This window comes from Benincasa hispida, chromosome 9 (assembly GCF_009727055.1).
Source record: "Benincasa hispida cultivar B227 chromosome 9, ASM972705v1, whole genome shotgun sequence".
NCBI lineage: Eukaryota > Viridiplantae > Streptophyta > Magnoliopsida > Cucurbitales > Cucurbitaceae > Benincasa > Benincasa hispida.
In genome coordinates, this window is record NC_052357.1 from 14,278,428 (window position 1) to 14,290,053 (window position 11,626).

General features: G+C 38.1%; 1 non-coding gene across 1 annotated transcript; it reads left to right on the forward strand.

Annotated features, from left to right (window-relative positions):
* The first annotated feature begins 2,646 nt into the window (after positions 1-2,646).
* Positions 2,647-2,752, forward strand: LOC120087476. The gene has a single exon (XR_005484617.1). It is a non-coding gene; the product is annotated as a small nucleolar RNA R71 (small nucleolar RNA).
* Positions 2,753-11,626: the final 8,874 nt, after the last annotated feature.

An 11,626-nucleotide genomic window follows, 5' to 3' on the forward strand; every position in this document is an offset into this window, starting at 1 on the left:
ACAATGGATTGCGTTTGGGGAAGAAGCCCTTCTCAGTAAGAATGTCACTAAACTAGCTCTTCCTTCCTTTGGTCTTTTTAGGTAATGCGTCAGTTACCTTGCGTTTGCCCGCCTCGTATGCTTTGGCTTCCCGCGCCAGCTCCCTTGATTCATTTTCCAACTCTTTTTGGAGGGCTGACTTCCTTAGCCCCTGCATCGTGGGTTAGTATTGCTCAAATTCCTTTTCTAACAATATAGACCTTGAGCAGCTCTCATGCGTTGCACCCTCAGGACCAGATGTGAACTGCTCTTCTTCATCCTCCAAAATTAATTTCCTTTTTCTCATCACTCTCTTTTCTTTCAATGACCCTTCTTCCCCGTCAAATTGGCGAGGTTGCGACGCGTCCAGGCCAACTTCCCAATCTCTCTCTTCTTCTTCTTCTTCCAACTTTGCTTCAAGCATCATCGCATAACGCTCCAGTTCATCGATTTCAAGTGATGTGTCGGTTGGGTCAGGACACATCACTTGTTCCTCTTCTTTTTGGCCCTGGTTCAAACTTGCCAAAATCGCTCCAAAAATTTCTTGCTCGTCTCTTCGAGCATATTTTGCAAGTTCCACGTTATTTCGCTCTGACGCAGAACTATCAGAGCTGGGCTTGGGGGGAGTGATTGGTGGGGTGCCGGATGGGGTATGCAGCGACCCGAGAGATGAAATGATAATGGGTGAACGCGGTGGAAGGGGTTGGCTAGCTCTTGCTTAGGGTAAATGGTGGCCAAGGGTTTGATGGATAATGGGGGAAGTGGATGCACTACGGGCGATGGTGCGGCGTGGAGATGAGCAGGAATAGGGTTATGTGTCGCACCCACCGGTGTAATATTTGGAATGAACGGTGGTGGGGCGGGCTTTGTGTAGGGTTTCTCGCCAGTTGTGGAGGAGGAAGGGCGTTGCTGCCTTAGTTTGGTGGGAGTTTTGGGTTTAGGTTTTGCGGTGGTTTTGGGTTTTTTTGTGGGTTTTAGAGGATTTCAAATTTGTGGTGGTTTCGATGGGCTTCGACCGAGATGGTCCCTGGGATATGGAGGAAGGCCCGCCGTGCAAAGGCTTGGTCGAAAAAAGGGTTTTTAAGGTTCGACGAGGGTTTGGAGAGGGCGACATTGAAGTAGAGGAAGATGAGAAGGAACTTACCAGCAACATGCCTCCGTAGCTCATTGATTTGTTTTGGTTGTCGAATGCTGAAGAAATTGTGGCTAAAGGCTGACCGGTGTAACGGACTTGATCGAAGGGGCGGTTAAGTTCGTGAGCTAGGGTTTTTTTTTCTTCGAAGTCGGGTTGAAGGAGATGAAAGAAGAGAAAATATCGCAAGTTTGCATTTTATAGGTCTGGAGAGAGAGAATGGTGACGTTAGGCGGCGCCTGACATCCTCATTTCTAGGCAATCGAGTGTTTTGTGTTTTCGAGATGCGTCCTTTCGGTTTGGGCCATGCGTTGGCTTAAGTCCAACGCGTCAGTTTTATTCCCATCCTAATCTTCTTCCGGTTGTACCCAATTTTTTTTCAATACAAAAATAAAACTCTTAAATAAGAAAGCAATAACATTCATCAATCAACTTAAAACGTAACGCAAAGACAAGTAAACAATGAGTAAACATAAATGCAGTGATAAAATATATAATGCAAAAGAAATGAAGATAGAAGAAGCGTCCCTGGAATATGTGTCGATGTGAATGCAGGGATGCTTCAATGCAAGCCTCAATTGGCATCGTGTAGTACGAGGGATGACTTCTGTCGTTCTACATCATTTTCAAAGTAAGGCTTCACTCCTTGCCTATTTACTTTGAACGTATTTGTGTCATCCTCCCGCATCGACTCTACTGCTCTGTTGGTATTCTCTGGGTTTTCGTGTTGCTGGGCAAGACTTCAGGCTGTCGATTCTTCAACTCACTCGCAATCTGCCTCACCTATATCTCTAGAGTTCTAATGGAAGACGCCTGGCTTTTTAGCAATGCGTCGTTTTGGGCGATATACTCCTTTAAGAGGTTTTCAAGCGGAGATGTTGAACTCGACACATGAACTTATCTATTAAAGGGTTGTTGGTGCGGCTACTGCGTTGGCTAGAATCCAGACGACGATCCTTGCCTCTGCTGCTGGTTTACCCCTGAGTGGTGTGGCTTCTGTTGATTACCTACCCAAGAGAAATTTGGATGGTTTCTCCATCTAGGATTATATGTGTTTAGAATGGGTTATTTTTAATAAAGCATACCGATTGCGAATTTTGTGGTCAATCAGAGTAGGCATGGAGATCTCCACAACCACATAGCTAACCATGGGCTGTATGAATATTTCTACCTGATTTACCTTTTGCGGGTTTGATGCATTCCTCAGTGACATATTCTGCAAAAGGTTTGTCATAGTAGCCACTTGTGCAGAGAGCGTGGCTATTGCGTTAGAGTCAATAGAATTCACATTCTGAGATCGCCTCTTCTTTTCTGCTCTTGCGTCATAAGTGTCATCCACCCATTCCATATTATGCTTGGCTATGCGGTCCAGTATTTCCTTAGCTTCAATATAATATTTGTCCATGATACCGCCAGCTGCTGCTGCTGCGTCGGCTGCCATTTGAGACATTCTGTTTAATCCACCATAGAAAGTCTCCATCTGGATGGTTAACGGTAATCCATGATTGGGGCAATTCTTGATTAATCCTTTAAAATGCTCCCATGAGGCACTCAAGGTTTCAGCTTCTTCCTACTTGAAGTTCATGATCTCTCTCTGCCTCCTTATGTTTGTGGTGGCTGGGAAGTATTTCTGCATGAATTTCTCCACCAACTTTTCCCAGGTCGTGATCTCTCCAGGCTCCAAAGAACTTACCCATTGCTTTGCGTTGTCACGCAGACAATATGGGAATAAAGATAGCCTGATTGCTTCGGGAGTGATTCCAGGAATCACAAACGAGTTGCATGTCTCCAGGAAACGTTTCATGTGGGTGTGAGGGTCTTCTCCCCGAGCACCCCTAAATTGCCCCGCTGTTTGGAGCATTTGTAACATCACAGATTTCATCTCAAATCTTGTCTTATCTGATGTTGGATAATGATCCCTGGTGAGAAATCATACAACCCAGGAGACGCATACTCCCGCATGGGATGTATACTACTGTTTTCCACTATGATAGGATTTTGTGCAGCGTGGGCTAGCTATTGAGCTAAGTTTTGATTCGCTTGTTATTCCGCCATTTGTTGGTGCCTGGTTTGTTGTCTGAGCAGTTATTGCCTTAACCTACGGCGACGATTAGATCGATTTCTTCGTCGGAAGGTCCTTTCAACTTTGGGGTCGTATACAAGTTCAGGGGTGCTTTCCCTGCTCATAAACGTTTACAAGCTTCAGTTTAGCTCGTAATACTCCCTCAACTGAAGTTTTCCTACAAAAGATACAAGCAAAATTTCTAGTTAGTTTTGTTGCTGAATCCTCGGCAACGACGCCAAAAACTTGTTCATCGATTTCGTGATTCGAGCTTAGGAGTGTATTGTATAAAATAATTGGAAAAATAAGTGCAAATGTGAATGATGCGTTGATGCGTAGTGACGTATTGATGCGTTAGTGATGTGCAATAGGACGTGTGATACTTCTCTATAGATGTTCAAGTTTTCCTGAATAAGATCCAAGTATAAATCCAACTCAGGTTCCTGGTAAGTCCAGAGTCGAACTCAGGGATTCAAATTAAAGTTAATGCAGACTTTGTATTGTAATTGTTGTAGAAATATCCTAAGTGTATGTAGAAATGAGTTATTTACACTAAACTGCTGTGTGTATGCAAGAAGATACAAAAAGGTCGAATAGTGAATGATGGGTCATGTGAAAATGGAGTTTAATGCAAGTGATATGTGTCGATCTAAGTTAGAGGTACACAAACAAGAATATGATGCGAATGAGATGACTTGTTTATCTCCGTCTATACGTTAGATTCTATTCGACAATTCTCAATGCGAATATCATACAATACCTATCTCTAAGATGTATCCGTCAAACATAGGATGCAATAAAACACCAGTGCATCTATCTTTAAATGTACTAAGCGTTTCTAACTTGATGCTGTCTTACTTATTCTCTCGAATACTTTAAGCAAAGCTGCTTTTACCAATTGATTTAGTTGGCTTAAGCATTCGAAATGGAATTTTGCATGAAGTTATAGATGCATTCAACATAAACAAGAAATAAATAGTGGCAAAGTATGATAGATCAAATATGTGAATTTATAAAGAAACTGGTTGTCTTTACAAAACCAATACTTAATCAAATGAGAAGATAAAAGCGATAAGTAAAATGAAATAAAAGGATTCAAGCCGCAAAGTACAATCTCTTGTCCTCTTTGGCTCAATTCTGGTTCGTGTACAACCACTTGTGGTAGAATTGGAAGAAATATCTCTCTCGAGTTCAGTTTCCTTTGCTCCTTGATCGACGATGGTGGTGGTTCTCTTCCCTCTTGTTCTTCTCGTCACCACAGCACAGCTCTACGGTCTCAAAATTTCAGAATTATGTAGTGCTAAAAGATCTAAGATTCTAAACTAAGCTCGTTCATCTGGTGGGATTTCTTCTATTTATAGGCGTTGGTCTTCTTCAACTTGATGATGGGTAGCATTAAATTCCATACCCTGGTCGGCCGCCTGACACTCAGATTAAAGACTCTAATTGTTCTAACTTTTGAGCCACAATAACTTGTATTTCTACAAGTTATCATTTACATAAATTGCTTGTATTAATAAATTATAATTTATGTAGGAAAAAATGGCGAATAACATGAAAAGGAGAGAATGTCTCAGTTTCAACCATTATTGTGGGTCGAAATCCTTTCTTCAAGTGCAAAATGAATTGGTATGATATGTTGTAAATTCATTATTTTTTTATTCATTTCTCATTGAATGTAAAGAATAAATTTGTTTATTGAATTACAGACAACCAAGAAGGGTGAAAAAGTAGACCAAGTAGAATTGTTTTACAAAAGTCACTTCTCAGAGAAGAATGAGTGTGTAAGTAAAGCCGCTAAAGAAGCATATGTAAGTTATATTGTATCATAGATGCGTAATTTTATATTAATCCTTATATATAATATATAACCTAAGAAACTATTATAAATATAGTTGGCAATGCAAGAGGAGATTAGAAAGTCATCACAAGATGGGGTTGAACCAAGAACGAAGGAAATTATTTGTGAACGGCTTATGGAAAAACGATCATGCCACACTAAAGGTCTTGGATGGAACCCAAAACCCAATTTAGCTACATCTTCCTCACAAATTGAGAAAGATATTGGGAATAAGTATGAAAAGCTTGAGGCGGAGGTGACAAGTTTAAAAGAGGAAAATACCATGTTGAAGTCAATAGTTTCAAGTTTTCAAGATCAATTGACTGAAATCACAAGACAGTTAGGTGCACAACAAAAGCAAGGAGATGGACCTTCAAATAACTAAGTATGTTATCACAACTTTCAGTTCTTGGTTATTGGAGTTAGAAACTTAATTTGGTTGTTGTGTAGCTATCATATAGTCATGGTAGCCACATCAAATACAAGGGTTGTAGTGGATTTAGGAACTTCATTTGTTTGTTTTATGGCTATCTTGCAGTTATGGTAGCCACTTTAGATATATGTGCTTTAGTGTACTTTTTGCCATTTTGTGGTTTAAATGGCATTTAGGTGGAACTAGGACACGTTTGTAGTTTTGGGGGGAAGGGAGGGGATGTATATGTTGTAATTGTTTTTAGAATATCTAGAAGCCTAATTATGCACTTTAAAAGAACTTATTTTGAGGGAAAGTTAGTTGTGGTATTATTTTGAGGGAAATTATATTGGGTGGAAAATTAAGTCTAGGGTTTAGCAAACATAGCTCCAATTTTTCAAATTTGCAAATATTGCAAAATTCCCAAATCACGTTTCACACCATCACGCCTTCAATCTTCATAGTATTGGGTTTGATGCCCTAAATCTCGTAGAGTCCTATTGTTTGTAAATGTTATGTAGAAACTCATTTTTTATTTAGTAAAATATATGATATTTTATTCCAATTTTTGTTGCGTTAATCACAAACCAATAAATTAAGTTCCATGGTTATTTCTTAACTTAAACATGTATGTAGAGATATACAGGTAGATCATGTTTTAAGTGATAACCTAATTGGTCTGTAGTAGATAGATAAGGCTGGATATCTTATCCTTGTGATACTACGAGTATGACCCACTTTGTAGATGTTACAATTATTGTAAAGTGCTACAAGTGATCTGATCCTGATCATTCATGTGGAGACATGTGAGCGAGAATATTCTATAAAAAAAAGTTTGTATAAGACCGGACCACGAAATGAGTAGTCTCATTATATAACACCGTTCTTAATAGAGACTTCCATTTCATCAGGATGACTATAGGTAACACGACTTGAATCCTGCATGAGTTGTGAACTCCTACCTATGAAGGCGGTCCTTTGATTTCTATGGGTGAGAATGGTCAGATCACTGACTCCAGATGCCTACCATTTTAGGGATTCGTTTGATTGGGGAATTGGAAACACAACTACACAAAATAGAATTCACTCATTCCCCAATGTTGGGGAAAGTAGATAAATTGCTCCCTTAAGAACTAATTTTGGGGCTTGAACATAGTGGCGCCATACCCTTTCCTGGCCCGAGAGGGGTTAGTCATAGTGGGACTAGATTTATTGTTCATTACAGGAATCAGTGGTACTTAATGAGTTATATGTAACTACAGGAGTAAAACGGTAAATTAGTCCACCTGTACTTACGAGCAATTTGTGAAGGATCGTTGTACTGCGGATTAGTTATATCTAATGGATACAGAAATATATCTGTAGTGCGAGCAGCTGTCAATCTTTAGTGGAGTTCCAGACAGTTAACGGATGGTGAATAATTTAATTAAAGAGTTTAATTAATTATTTACGAATCGTTGAAGCTTCAAGCTACAGGGTCATGAGGTCCCCTCGGTAGCTCATCGGATTTTATGAGAATCAAGTTTTGGATTAATTTGAATTGTTAAAATTAATTGAGGGAATTAATTATATATGATATAATTATGTTTGTATGATTGCATATTATATAATAAATTTGTTATTATTTATATTTGTTATAATTTTAATTGTGAATTAAAATTATTTATTAATTATTTAATTATTAAATAATTATTTAATTATTTAATTTTAAATTAATTAAGGGGATGGAGTTACCCTCCAACCCCCCCCCCAATCTTTTTCTCTCTACTACTCACAGAAGAAGTGGTGGAGGTCTCTCCTTCTTAGACCTATAAAAGAAAAAAAAAAAAAACAACAGAAAGAAAGTTGCTCTATATAAGTTTTTTTTTCTGAGTTTTTTTTTTTCCCAAGGTTTTTTCCTCTCAAATTCGTCATTCTCTCTCAATCCCAAAAACACTCTATAGCCCACATCTCCTAGGTCCTCACAAGAGAATACTAAAGACTCATTCGTGGTAGTGTTTAAGGGAATTATTTGAAGAACGTCTTCAAGAAAAGTTTTCCTAATCCTTTTTGGTTTAAACCCTTTTTTGGCATGCAATATGATTTATTTTTTCCCAAATGCATGTGTTGTAAATTTTTTTTTTTTTTTTTAATGATTGGGGATCGGGATCATCCGCTTCCACCGCGGTCCCCTTCACAGGGATTCCATCATGTACTGCAGGAGTTTCTTGATGTATTCGCTGAAGAGTTTTCAGGATTTCCACCTGACAAGGAAGTTGAGTTTACTATTAACCTAATTCCAAGTACAACATCTATTTCACATGCACCATACAGGATGGCACCAGCTGTGTTGAAAGAGTTGAAGGTACAGTTACAGGAATTAGTTGATAAGGGGTATATTAGACCCATTGTGTCACCCTGGGGAGCGTCGATCTTATTTGTTAAGAAGAAAGATGGTGCCCTCAGGTTATTTATAGATTATAGACAGTTAAATAAAGTGACAATCAGGAATAAATATCCTTTACCTCGTAGAGATGACTTCTTTAATTAGTTAAAGGGAGTTACAGTGTTCTCTAAGATAGACTTTAGGTCAGGTATCAGTTAAAGGTAAAAGAAGCGAATGTCCCAATGATTGCTTTCAGGACCAAATATGGGCACTATGAGTTTTTAGTAATGCCATTTTGTTTGACGAATGCCCCTGTGGTACTTATGCACCTTATGAACAGGATATTCCATCTCTATCTTGATCAGTTTGTGATATTCTTTATTCATGATATTTTAGTTTATTCCAGTTGTAGAGAAAAGCATGTAGAACATCCGAGGTTAGTGCTTCAGACATTGCGAGAAAAGAAGTTGTATGCTAAATTTAGTAAGTTGTATGCCAAGTTGTATTCTTGGGGCATGTTATATCTGCAGCATGAGTTACTGTAGGTCCGTAGAAGATAGAAGAAATTGTGAATTGGGAGCGACCCTCTACAGTATCTGAGGTACGTATTTCCTGGGTTTAGTAGGCTATTATAGGCAATTTGTGAAACATTTTTCCGATGATCGCAAATCCACTGCAAAATGGACATGAGTTTAGACTGAGAAAGAGCACATTGCTCATAATTGGATACTCGCATGACACCTGTGGGGTGATGACATAATTTTAATCTAAGCTACAAGTCCATGTCCCCATTATCAGTTCCCTGGCATTGGCGCCATAAACTTGATGACATACATCTTAGGACTTTATCATCATACAAGCTCACCATAAACTTGTAACGCATGTATGAATATGAATGAATAAAATTAATCTTCTTGTGTCATACAACGCGTGGATGATTGCGATGATATGCGATACTACTTCTAGATATGCGTTATTAATGAATGTTCTTGTAGTATGTTGTGCATTGTCACAAGTTTCCTTGCATTGAAACCAAGTATAATTTCACCGCAAGTTTTCGGTGTGATCCGAGGTCGAACACAGGGATTGTTTTAGGTTAATTGTGTTATGTTTGTGATATATGCGACCAAGGGTTTTTCAATTTAATAAAATTTGTGTGTATAAGTATTTAAAATGCATAAAGTAAATTGTGCAGTAAAGTAAAGATAAGCTATAAAAATGCGATATAAAATAAATTGCGATAAAAGTAAAGTGTGATAAAATAAACCTAAGNTTTGCTTTCCCAAGGTTTTTCTCTCAAATCCTTCATTCTCCCTCAATCCCAAAACACTCTAAAGCCCATACCTCCTTGATTATCACTAGAAAATACCGAGGACTCCATGGTAGCGTTCAAGGGATTCGTTTGAAGAAGATCTTCAAGGGTAAGTTTTCCTAAACCTTTTTGGTTTAATTTTTTTGGTATGCTATATGATTTAATTTTTCCCCAAATGCATGTGCCATAAAATTATTTCCTTTTAAAAAACGATTGGGAATTAGGATGATCCGCTTTTGCTGCGGTCTCCTTCGCATGAGTTCCTTTAACTGGTATCAGAGACTTGGTTTGATCCCAAATTCCCAATTTTTTATAATTAATTTTACAGTGATGGTGGGTATTTTTGATCTGCTGCATTCTGTTTATATTCATTGATGAATGGCTATTGTTGAATGTGGTTTCATTGATTGATGTTCTTGGGATAGGGCATAGATCTACAACATTGTTTTCTTTATAATTTAGTTGTAAAGGCCCATGTTTTTGGAGCAAGTAATTGCTATCGAGTCTGTATCATTTGTATATCGAGTCAGTTGTGCTGTTCTCGGAGGTTTTCTGGCATTTCGAGGCTGGATTTAGATGTCGGATCGAAGGAGATCGATGTTGTGCAGTAGAAGACTGCATCCTAGCACCACGACGCTCTAAGTAGCGCATGGAGAAATTTCTCCGTAGCGTCGTGACGCTGCGATGCGGAGAAACTTCTCCCGTTCGCTCATGGTTTGAGCGGTTTTTTCACACCCCGCACCAGATTACTCTCCTAACCTAGACGGAATGGTGACTGCAGTAGTTACCAACCCTTTTTGCTGGCAGTTACTACCTATCTTACCTTAAAATAATATTCAAACCCTGAATACAACATACATAATAACACAGAGCTTAGCATATTTACATTATAGGGTTTAGCAGCATTTGTTTTTACATAGATAATACAACCAAGTGAACCCCATCAAAAGTATTAGTCACTAGACAGACACATGTGTACTAGCTAATACAGGTTTTCAATTACGTTTCCTTCAACCTGTTTCTTTGAGTGGCAGAGCAGCAGCAGAAAAGTCTTATGGGAACTGACCACTACCTGAAAGTAAAACATTTGAAAACGTGAGCTAGAAGTCCAGTGAGTGACTTAATAAAACATAAATCTCATGCTCAAAACCTTAAGCTTGAAAACATAATACTGAAACTAGAATATACCAAGCAAATGTGTACATAAAAACCTTTAAAACCATCGTATCTGGAACCTGAATCTTAATTGAGAATGAACACTCACTGCTCTAATTCCCAACATCAAGCCATGGCTGGATGAGACCTCTACCTCGACCCGTTCACATTAAACTATGGCTAGAAGAGATCCCTACATCGATCTCTTTAAATATTCCGATGGCATCTTAAACAACATCCTTAAGATATAAATGTTGACAACAACTTTTATACGTCAATAATCATCATTACATCTTAGTTGAGAATGAGCATACACTGCTCTAGCTCCCAACGTTTATTATCGGCCAAGAGACCCATACTTTGGCCTCTCATTCATACCTACCTACATACACATGGAGTTTGCTATGTACCGTCAACACCTTAGGTATATTTATTCAGATACCTTCCCTACCAGTATCCCTACTCATTATGTTTAGAAATACCAACGCATGTACCTTGGCAACCTTAGGTATTTAAACATAGTACGTCAAGTTTCATTCAACCTTACCTTTAACCCTAATGCACGCTTCATATTTTGTGAAATAAGTTGGCTTAAAACATATTGAACCAGCTTGTAAAACCACTAATCATGCGTTAGACATGGAAAACATACTTGGAAAACTCATACATTAGTAAACATCAAGCGTTGATAAACATTTACAAGCATTAGATATTTCAAGCTATCCTTCTAGCCTAGAAGAATATATGACTGCCTTTATCCTTAGTTGAGAGTGAACTAATAGTTCTAACCCTCAACGTCAACCTTAGTCGGGGAGAACTCTTTTGCTCAATCCCTCAACGTCGTATTACCTATGTGCACATGGTTATAACTGGGTACCATCGTATCTTATGTACCTGACTAGGATACCTTCTCATTGTCCTTCAGTATCCTTAGGTACTTGACTTGGATATCTTCTTATTGTCCTATATATATTGATTGGTTACACAAAAATATATCTACAATGCGAAGAGTGCAATTATTGGTTTTTAGTGGACTGCCTGATAGTTAATTAACATTGATTAATTTCATTAAAGAGTTTAATAAATTAATTTCATATCATCGGAGCTTCTAATCCGTATGTCCATAAAGTCCCCTTGTCAGCTCATTAAAGGAAAAGAGGAATGATTTGAATTGTTCAAATCAATTGATGGAATAACATATGAATAAGATTAATATGATATGGTTAATAATAGATATGATCTATAATTAAGAGACAAATATTTTACTAGGATTCAAGTATTAAATTCTTATGAATTTGATTCATAATGAATTATTTAGCAAGCGACATTG